Raw genomic sequence first — 10,272 nt, forward strand, 5'->3', positions numbered from 1 at the left:
TACTGCTGTTCTCCCCCTGTAAAAACACATCCTGTCTCACAGTCATCTCTCCGTGACTCCCCTTTCCAACTAGTTCCTTCTTTTCCCCACTGATTTCTTCTTGAAATCTTTTGCTCCCACTAATCAATCCTTCTTAAATCACCTTCATTCTCCTGTCCCATCTCTCTATCTTTCTCTTCCCAATGCCTACTTGCTCAAACTTTCTCTGACATACTTTAAACACTTCCAAACCAATAACTCTTCTGACTAGATGCTTCATTTTTCTCTCTTCCCAATGCCTACTTGCTCAAACTTTCTCTGACATACTTTAAACTCTTCCAAACCAATAACTCTTCTGACTAGATGCTTCATTTTTCTCTCTTCCCAATGCCTACTTGCTCAAACTTTCTCTGACATACTTTAAACACTTCCAAACCAATAACTCTTCTGACTAGATGCTTCATTTAAACTATTAATTAATTTTGCAAATCAATCTCTCTTGTCCCTTTTCTTTAATCACCTTTTTTTTTTTTAAACTTTAAGATTCATAACCCATAATGATAACAAATTACCCAATGTTTCAGAAGCAAACCAAATAGTTTTTCTTTTTTTTTTTTTTTTTTTTTCTGCCTGAGTGCTTCAAGGCCACTAGTAGAAGCTTCTCAGGCGGTATGGTATTAAGCAGATAAGATTGTAATGCTGTTACTCCCCTTTAGCAGGCTTTGAAAATCTGCTTTTCAGAGAAAACTTTCCCACCAGTTTAAAATAGTCAAGTTTTTTCTTTTGTTTTACTTACAAATTGGTACAACAGGTTAAAAAGTTTAAAATCACAAACAATTTTTATATTAAGTAACATTAAAATAATCAATTCCCAAATTTCTTAATCATTGTTTTTAAAACTTAACAAAGCTCTTAAATCACCAAAGCAAACTAGAGGCTTTTCCTAGGACTCCCGCTGCCAGAGAGAAGTTTGTTTCACCTTGAACATTCTTCCCTCCCAGAATCCAAACAGAGTTTCTCTAAACTTCAAAGCCCATTTTAATGCACTTCTCTGCCTTCACAGGGAATGCCTAGATATTCCATGATTTAAGACCACTCTGAAAGAATTACTATTCTGAATGAATTCCAATTTCCACAATTCAGCCTGTTATTTTTCTAAGCCTGTAACACAGAGGCTGAATTCTTATCTCTTATGCTTGCTAACTTTTAACACAGAACAGAAGCAATGCAAAGCAGACAAACATACACAGACAGACACAGAGCTCTATTTTTCTTAACTTTTAAGCCTCTTTTTTAAGATCTTTCCTTTTAACCTTAATTCCTCGTTCCCTAAAACTCTCTTTAAGATCTTTAACGAAAATCTGTTCTTTAGAAAGGTGGGAGCCCATGATTTCGACGGATTGGTTCACTTACACTGTATGTGAAGATTCTCTTCGGGGTCCTTAGACGGGGGCCTGGCCAGGCGGTTCATCTCTCCTTCTCTTCGTCAATCCGTCGGGCTGATATGGATCTTCATGTCCCTGTTCGGGCGCCAATTTGACCCGGCCCGCGGGTCTCGAACTAGGGACGGCTGAAGTCACACATCAGTCTGTAAGCCGGAGGCTGGGGAAGGCGTTTGCCTGGGAATGGGCTGAAAAGAAAGAAAGAATGGAAACTACTCTGTGTAGTGACAGAATAGCTCGTTTATTGAGGCAAAGCAAAGGGTTTTTATATGTTGTGGAGCGAATGCCACGTAGCAAAGTAAATTTCCATAGAACAAAAGATATAACATTTGTTGACCATATATCAGAAAGTCAAGGCAATATGTGACGGTTTGTGGTTGGAACATTCGTCATGTTTTTGACAGTTAACGCCTGGGTCAGAAAAACCTTGGGGCAGGGAGTTCTCACACATCCAGGACATTCCTTTGGGGCCAAGACTCTTGTCTAATCTTAAAATGGTTTGTAGATGTCTGGGTGAAGGGCTCTGGCAAGAATTCACCCATAAATCCATGTGGACCTAGGAATTTTTTCTTAGGGAGTTGATTAATACCTTATTCTATTTCATTTCCTGAAATGGGACTATTTAAGCAATTGACTTCCTCCTCTGTTAATCTGGGAAACTTAAATTTTTGGAGGTCATCATCCATTTCACTTAGGTTATCAAATTTATTGGGATAAAGTTGGGCAAAGTAATTCCTTATTATTGCTCTAATTTACTTTTCATTGGTGGAGAGTTCCCCCTTTTCATTTTTAGGACTAATATTTGATTTTCCTCTTTCCTTTTTCTAATCAGATTTACCAAAAGTTTATCTGTTTTATTTTTTTTTCATAAAACCAACTTTAGTTTTATTTATTAATTCAACAGTTGTTTTTTTTTTTTTTTACTTTCAATATTTTTAATTTCTCCTTTTAATTTTAGAATTTCAAGTTTAGCATTTGATTGGGGGGTTTTAATTTGGTCTTTTTCTAGCTTTTTAAGTTGCAAGCCCAATTCACTGATCTTCTCTTTCTCTATTTTATTCAAGTAAGCCTCTAAAGATATAAAATGTCCCCTTATTACCACTTTAGCTTCATCCCACAGATTTTGGTATGATGTCTTATCATTGTCATTATATTGAATGAAATTATTAATTGTGTCTATAATTTGCTGTTTCACCCAATCATTCTTTAAGATGAGATTATTTAGTTTCCAATTACTTTTGGGTCTATTTACCCCTAACTTTTGGTGGAATGTATTTTTTATTGCATTGTGATCTGAGAAGAAGGAATTTACTATTTCTGCCTTCCTGCATTTAATTTTGAGGTCTTTATGGTCAATTTTTGTATAGGTTCCATGAACTGCTGAGAAGAAAGTATACTCCTTTCTGTCTCTATTCAGTTTTCTCCAAAAATCTATCATACCTAATTTTTCTAATATTCTATTTACCTTTTTGATTTCTTTCCTATTTGTTTTGTGGTTTGATTTATCTAATTCTGAGAGTGCATTTTTGTGATGTCCCACAATTATAGTTTTGCTTTCTATTTCTTCCTGCAACTCTCTTAACTTCTCCTTTAGAAAGTAAGATAGTATACCATTTGGTACATATATGTTTAATATCGATATTCCTTCATTGTCTGTGCTACTCTTTAGCAAGATATAGTTTCCTTCCTTATATCTTTTAATTAGATCAATTTTTGCTTTTGCTTGATATGAGATAAGGATGGCTACCCCTGCTTTTTTTACTTCACCTGAAGCATAATAGATTCTGCTTCAGCTTTTTACCTTTGCTCTGTATGTATCTCCCTGCTTTAAATGTGTTTAAACAACATATTGTAGAGTTCTGACTTTTTATACAGTCTGCTGTCTATCTCTGCTTTATGGGAGAGTTCATCCCATTCCCATTTATGGTTAAAATTACTAATTCTGTATTTCCTGCCATGATATTATCCCCAGGTTATGCTTTTTTTTCCCCCTTACCTCCCTAAGCCCCTTCCCCCATATTAAACTTATGGGCTGGTTTTGGAAAATAAAATAAAATAGATAAACCTTTGGTTTACTTGATTAAAAAATAAAAAAGAAAATCAAATTACCAGTATCAAAAATGAGGAGTGACTTAATCACCAGTGAAGAGAAAATTAAAGCAATAATTAGGAGCTACTTTGCCTAATTTTATGCCAATAAATCTGACAATATGAGTGAAATTGATAACTATTTACAAAGACATAATTGCCTAGATAAACAGAAGAAAAAAGTAAATACTTAACTAATCCCATTATAGAATACAAAATTGAAGAAGGCATCAATAAACTCTCAAGGAAAAACAACATCTCCAAGGCCAAATGGATTTATCAATGAATTCTAACAAACATTAAAAGAACAATTAATTCCAATACTATATAAACTATTTGGAAAAAGAAGGAATTTTAACAATTTTTTTTAATGCAATGACTACTGTTCTAATACTTAAACTGGGAAGAGCCAAAATTATAGACAAATTTCCCTAGTGTACACTGGTGTAAAAATTTTAAATAAAATGTTAGCAAAGAGATTATAGCAATTTGTCATGGGACTTATACTAGTAATGGAGAGCTGGTTCGATAACAGGAAAGCTATCAACACAATTGACCATATTCATGGCAAAACTAACAAAAATCATGATTATCTCAAAAGATGCAGAAAAAGCTTTTGACGAAATACATCAAAAGTTCCTATTCAAACACAAAAGTAAATTGAGCTTCTCTTGAAATATTGAGTACTATCTATCTAAAACCATCAAAAAACATTACCTATAATTGGGACAAGCTAGAAGACCTTCCAAAAAAAGATCAGGAGTGAAAAAAGGAAGTCCATTATCACAAATAGTCACTTAATCTCAAGTTTCTATTATGTTTTCATAATTTAGTTTCTTTTTTATCGTTCAAAATCAGATTTAGAATAATATTTTGACTTATTTTCTTTAGCTTTTTTATAAAAGATGGTATAGTAAAAACATATTAATAAATTTTAGCAGAGGTTAATTTATTCTTATATCAGGTCTTCCCTGGATTTGTAGCCTGTTTTTTCAAACTTCTATAATTTATAGAATAAAAATATAAACATTATTTATATATGTCTTTGTAGTATGAGGGGTTGAGAAAATTCCCCTATGTACTATAGTAAAAGATAAAACTTTTCATTCTCTTTTAATTTTTTAATGCTATGACTGGTTTTATGTTGTTTATACATTTGGAAATTATTAAAATGTATGTGTAAACTGAAGGTTTTATTCTATTTTCTACTAAACTGTTATCCAATTTTCCCAGTAGTTTTATTTTTTTATTTGTAAAACAATGAATTCACTCACCAGTAATTGGTGTTCTCAGGTATAATACCAAGTTGCTTTATAGATCTGATTCTAAATGTTATTTATCTAATTGATTCTATTAAATATTTTTTCTATATTTTATACCAAATATTTTTCATAATTACTATTTATTGTATAATTTCAAATTCAACAGTATCATAAAACCTATTTTCCTCTTTTGTTGCTTTTTCTTGACAATTTGACTTTTTATCATTTTGTTTATTTACATTGCATATTCAACTGATATTTTGATTGTTATGGTGTACTATAATACAGTGGGATCTGAGTGTGGATCACAACATAGTATTTTTACTTTCTTATTGTTGTTTGCTTGTATTTTGTTTACTTTCTCATTTTTTTCCCTTTTTGGTCTGATTTTTTTATATGCAGCATAACAATTGTGGACAATTATGTAGAAGGATTACATGTTTAGCATATTGCCATCTAAGAAAGGGGATGGGGTAAAGGAAGGGGAAAAAAAATGGAACACGAGATTTTGTAAGGGTGACTGTTGAAAACTATGCTTATGTTTTGAAAATTAAAAAAAAAAAAAAAAAACTTTAATAAAAATTACCTTTTCCAAGGTGAAAGAAAATGAAATTCTGAAATCTGACTACAGATTTTTTGTTCCTATTTTTTCCCAGACTAATTTTAGGCTTAGGTGAAACTAGCTGTACACAATGTATTCACATACTGCATTTCTTCTTAAATAACTTTGTCTTTCAGAGAGCACAGATCAAGCAAGTGTCACTGTTTTAATTAAGACAAAGGCTCTGATGTTTCTTCCCTTGGAGTCCATTCACATGTCTTTTCATCTGACAATATAATTAAAAACAAGGTTCACTGAATTAATGACTTAAAAAAACCAAACAACAAATTGCTTCACTAAAAATCTGCTGGTCCTCTGAGTCTAAAAGTGATAATTAGATTGTAATCTTTCTGATTCTAAAATTGGTTTGAGAAAACATCTTAGATCCACTAAAGATGAGAGAGTAGGGAAAAAAGGAATATTGTGAATTGCTGTGGGATTATATAAATGAAAAGACAATCATGTATTTATTTATGTCCTATTGATATAAATAATTATATATTATAATATTAAGCATATAAGCATATTAAATGGATTGACATATAAAACAACTACATTATTTTTAGCATTAATCTTTGAACTGATATTTTTCTTGTTAGGTATTCATCAGTTCAATAAACTTGAAGTGCTTAAGAACTAGAAGCTAATGTGGAAGATCTTGGAATTCAGGGAGAAAAAATTTCCCCTTTGTCTCAAGGAGTTTGTGCTTTACTAAAAACACATGAACAAATATGCTGCAAAATAAACCAGTTTCATATGGGAAGAGTGCTTTAAGAAAATTATAAAATGTAAAGGTCATTTTCAGCTGGGCTATAAAGGTTCCCTTCTTGGAAGGGATGGTTACTAAGTTAGATCTTGAAGCTTCCTTCAGGATTTCATGGACAGAAATTAAGATGGAATTAATTCTTGGCATGAGGAATGGCTCAAATAAATTTAGGAAAGTAGATACATTAAAAACAAAACAAAACAAAACAAAACAAAACAAAACAAAACAAAACAAAAAAACCCACTGTGCTATCTCATAGTTCAGTTTGGCTCAAATGTAGAGTGATTGTAAGGAAGTAGTGTAAACAAAAGAAAGATAAAGGATTCAGTCTTAAAGCAATTATTCATTAGATACTGACATGCCAACCAGCTATCATCCATTATTTCCACTCCCCTTCTCAGATAAATTCTTTGAAGAATCATCTACCCCAAATGCTTCCATTTTCTTTCTTCTCACTTTTCTAAATGTTCATCCTTTGTCTTTCACTCAGCTTATCACTCAGTTGAAACTATCATTTCTGAAATAATCAAGGATTTTTTCAATAATGAACCTATAGAGTTGTTGTTTTTTTTAATTCTTAGCATTTTTTTTTACCTCTTTGAGTCATTTGACACTGTTAATCACCTCCTCAATTTTCTTTCTTCTGTAGACTTATAAATAACACTTCTGTTCCTCCATGACTCCTTTTTTCCTCATAGTCAATCTTTTATGTTGAATTTCATTCTATAATATGAATGATTATTATAGATGCTTTTAGTATGGTTGTCCCTGAAAGCTCTGCTTTGATCTCTCTTATTTTTCCTTTCTATATTGTCACTTAGTGACTTTATTGGCTGCTATTGATTCAATGATAATATTAAGAAAATAATTCTCAGGTATGTTTTTCATTCATAGTCTCTTCTTTAAACTCACATCATCAAATGTTTATTATACATTATTAATTAAATATCCTGTCAGTAAACAAAACAACCTCATTATTCCCATTATGGAACTCACTATCTTTCCCCACAAAACAAAAACAAAAACATACAACCCTTCCCCCCCAAAAAAAAAGAATATCTCTATTCTAAATTTCCTTATTATTCACGAAAATACCTCCTTCAAGTAACTCAGGTTTAGTATCTTGGTGTGACACTCAACTTCTAGTTCTTGCTTGTGAAGGGCTGAAACTCTTAAGTTAATGCACTGAGGTCTGACAATCGAGCACTTGAGGCTAATTACTGACTGAACAATATTCTATAAGATAGAGTCTTGCTTGGAAAATGTCCCTTCCCACTATCCTATGCTGGCCCAATTATTTGGTGTATACAGAGAATTGTGGGAGGAACTAGGAGGTGGATAAGAATAAAGACTTTTGCTTATCCTGACTCCTGCTGATTCTAAGATATCCAGGGTGCTAATACGGTTGTCACATTTGGTGCACAATGCGGGACCAAGGACCTAATTTCACTGAAGAAGCCCTCAGTGATCAGGAAATAGGGTGAGTATTTTAATAGACAAAGAGGGAACTTATTTTGTTAAGGGCTAAACTAGTAACCTTTTCTAGCTGAAATGGGGCATATATTGGGAAAAGATTCTCCCCCAGCCCCAGCACCAGCCCCATCCCCATCCCCACCCCCACCCAAGGGGGAGCTATAGAAAGCATGCTTAAGTTGATAAAGGGACAAGACTTAATTATAACTTGGTTGCAGATCACTAGACTTTTGGGTACATTAGAACGCACATCCCCTTGGTTCTTAAAGGAAGAAGAAATAGGGCTAGATAATTGGAAGCTGGCAGGAGAACAACTATGGGAATACTACAATGATAAAGGAAACATTCTATACATAATACAATTGGCCTTAAAGAATTCTGCAAGTTATAGAAAAAATGAAAATTTTAAGAACACCCAGATGATGAAGTGTGAGGAAAAAGAGGAAAACAATGAACAGAGCAATAGCAATATCATTAGAAGGCATGTGGAATTAAGTGGGTATGAAGGGCATGGTGAAGGGCATGGTGATTGGTGTGTTGAAGGGCATGAGGATTCTTGCTCTGACCAGGTAGCTTCAACCCTGCCTAAACCAGGACTGGTTCTTGACACACCCCCATCAACTTCACCTTCCTGGATGGAGGGAGAAGTAGTAGGAGGGGTGATATCATCAGCATCTCCTCCCCAGCAATCACCCCCTCCTATGACTAGATTGCAAAAGGCACTACTTAAAGCCACAGAAGAAGAGCAGGATTTAGCTGATTTGAAAATCAATATATATCTGGTGATTCGACAGTCTAACTCTTCAGGTCAAGAAAGTAGAAGGTACATTCCTTTTCATATAGGAATCCTCAAAAACCTGAAAAAGGCTTGCACTCTTTATGGGGCTACATCAGCTTATGTTAAGATGTTATTACAGAATGTGGCTTATAAAGTCTTAACCCCTAGGGACTGGAAATCTATATCAGGACATGCTTAGAATCTGGACAAAACTTGTTATGGCTTTCTGAATATAGTGAGCTCTGTAGGATACAACCCAAACAAAATAGTGGAGTTAATCCTCCAATCACCTATGATCAACTAACAGATGAAGGTTCTTATGCAGACATTTCAGTACAGATTAATTACCCCATAACAGCATATGAGCAAATTACTTCTGCTGCTATCAAAGCATGGGCTTCCTCCCTTCCCCCTCACTCCACCCAAAAAACGACAAGGGTGAGACCTTCACAAAAATTGCTTAAAAAAAAATTCTAATGAGGTTTGTAGGATTATACTAGGACTCCACAAGGATGCTCCTTTAGCAGAGATGATAAGACGCTGTCCCACAGTAGGCACAAATACCTTTTATAGGCAGGCAATGATGCAGACTTCCCAAGATCCAAACATGGGAATACAGGGTCCCTTTTGGCAAGGGACTTCTAGAGAAATTTGTCAATGCTTTTAATGTGGTAAAATAGGGCATCTGAAAGCTCAAGATTGGCATAGAGACATAGTGAGAAAACAAGATCCAATAACCCATATCCAAAATGCAACAGAGGCTTCCACTGGGCATCAGAATGTAGACTGATTCAGGCAAATGGGATGAGGGGCCCAGCCCCAGGGCCCAAGACAAAAAATACTTGGGGTATGATGGCAGCCAATGCTACATCCATAAAGTGACTAGAGTTCAATACCCAGACATGACCAATCAGTCAGGAAACCACTAATGAGAGAAAGGGATTACACAACCAATGAACCAGGAAGCAACCTGATGGGAGAAAGGGATTAAAATTGGTGAGAATAGAGTTGTATGCAGCTGGCACTACTGAGATACCCCCTGGAGAGGTGAAATATGTTCCTCTCCAGCCTATGGCTAACTTGCCTCCAGGCACAGTAGGCTTGACCATTTCACCTCCTGAGTGGGCTTACAAAACAGTGTTCGTCCATACATTCAGTGGGAAACTGAGGAATGTGTAGATAATATCCCAGTCACTAATACAGGTAAACAATGTGTGACTTATCAACCAGGAAAAGTAGTAGTATCAGGTTTACTGATATAGACTTCTAATGGGCAGTCTGGTGATAGTCGCCCAGATTGTGACTCCAAGCAACAAAATGCAGGAATATAGTACATAGCAGCTATGACAGCTGACTGACCTATGCTTACTATCTATATAAATGGCATACCATTAGAAGGATTGGTAGACACTGGTGCAGATTGTACAGTCATTAGAGGTGCCAACTGGGCCAGTCACTGGCCAAAGATTAAGGCAACACTTACATGTCTGGCATAGGAGAAACAATAGCAGCTGAAATTAGTGCTATCCCTTTAAGATGGATATTTGAAGGTGAAACAGAAGTTTTTACTCCTTTTATAGTTGAAAAAATCCCCATCAATCTATAGGAAAGAGACATTTTACAACAATTAGGACTTAAAATGAGTACTTCAGTTTTTTAGGCAGGGTTGTTGAAAGCCTCCCAACACTTTCATCTGTTCCTATCCAATGGAAAACTGATACTCCAGTGTGGATAGAATAGTGGCCTTTAGGTAGCGATAGAATTCAGGTTTTATTAGACATAGTACAGGAGCAACTTAACCAAGGACATTTACAGCCTTCTCTAAGTCCTTGGAATTCCCCAGTATTTGTTGTAAAAAAGAAATCTGGAAAATGGAGGATGTT

At 34.7% G+C, this 10,272-nt stretch overlaps 1 long non-coding RNA gene across 1 annotated transcript; it reads right to left on the bottom strand.

Annotated features, from left to right (window-relative positions):
• Positions 1 to 350: 350 nt before the first annotated feature.
• On the bottom strand, positions 351 to 1,661 carry LOC141550974 (uncharacterized). The gene is made up of 2 exons (XR_012484758.1): positions 736 to 1,661; positions 351 to 699 (listed from the first exon to the last, which is right to left on the bottom strand). It is a non-coding gene; the product is annotated as an uncharacterized LOC141550974 (long non-coding RNA).
• Between the last annotated feature and the right edge of the window lie 8,611 nt (positions 1,662 to 10,272).

The sequence above is a fragment of the Sminthopsis crassicaudata genome, chromosome 1 (genome assembly GCF_048593235.1).
Source record: "Sminthopsis crassicaudata isolate SCR6 chromosome 1, ASM4859323v1, whole genome shotgun sequence".
NCBI lineage: Eukaryota > Metazoa > Chordata > Mammalia > Dasyuromorphia > Dasyuridae > Sminthopsis > Sminthopsis crassicaudata.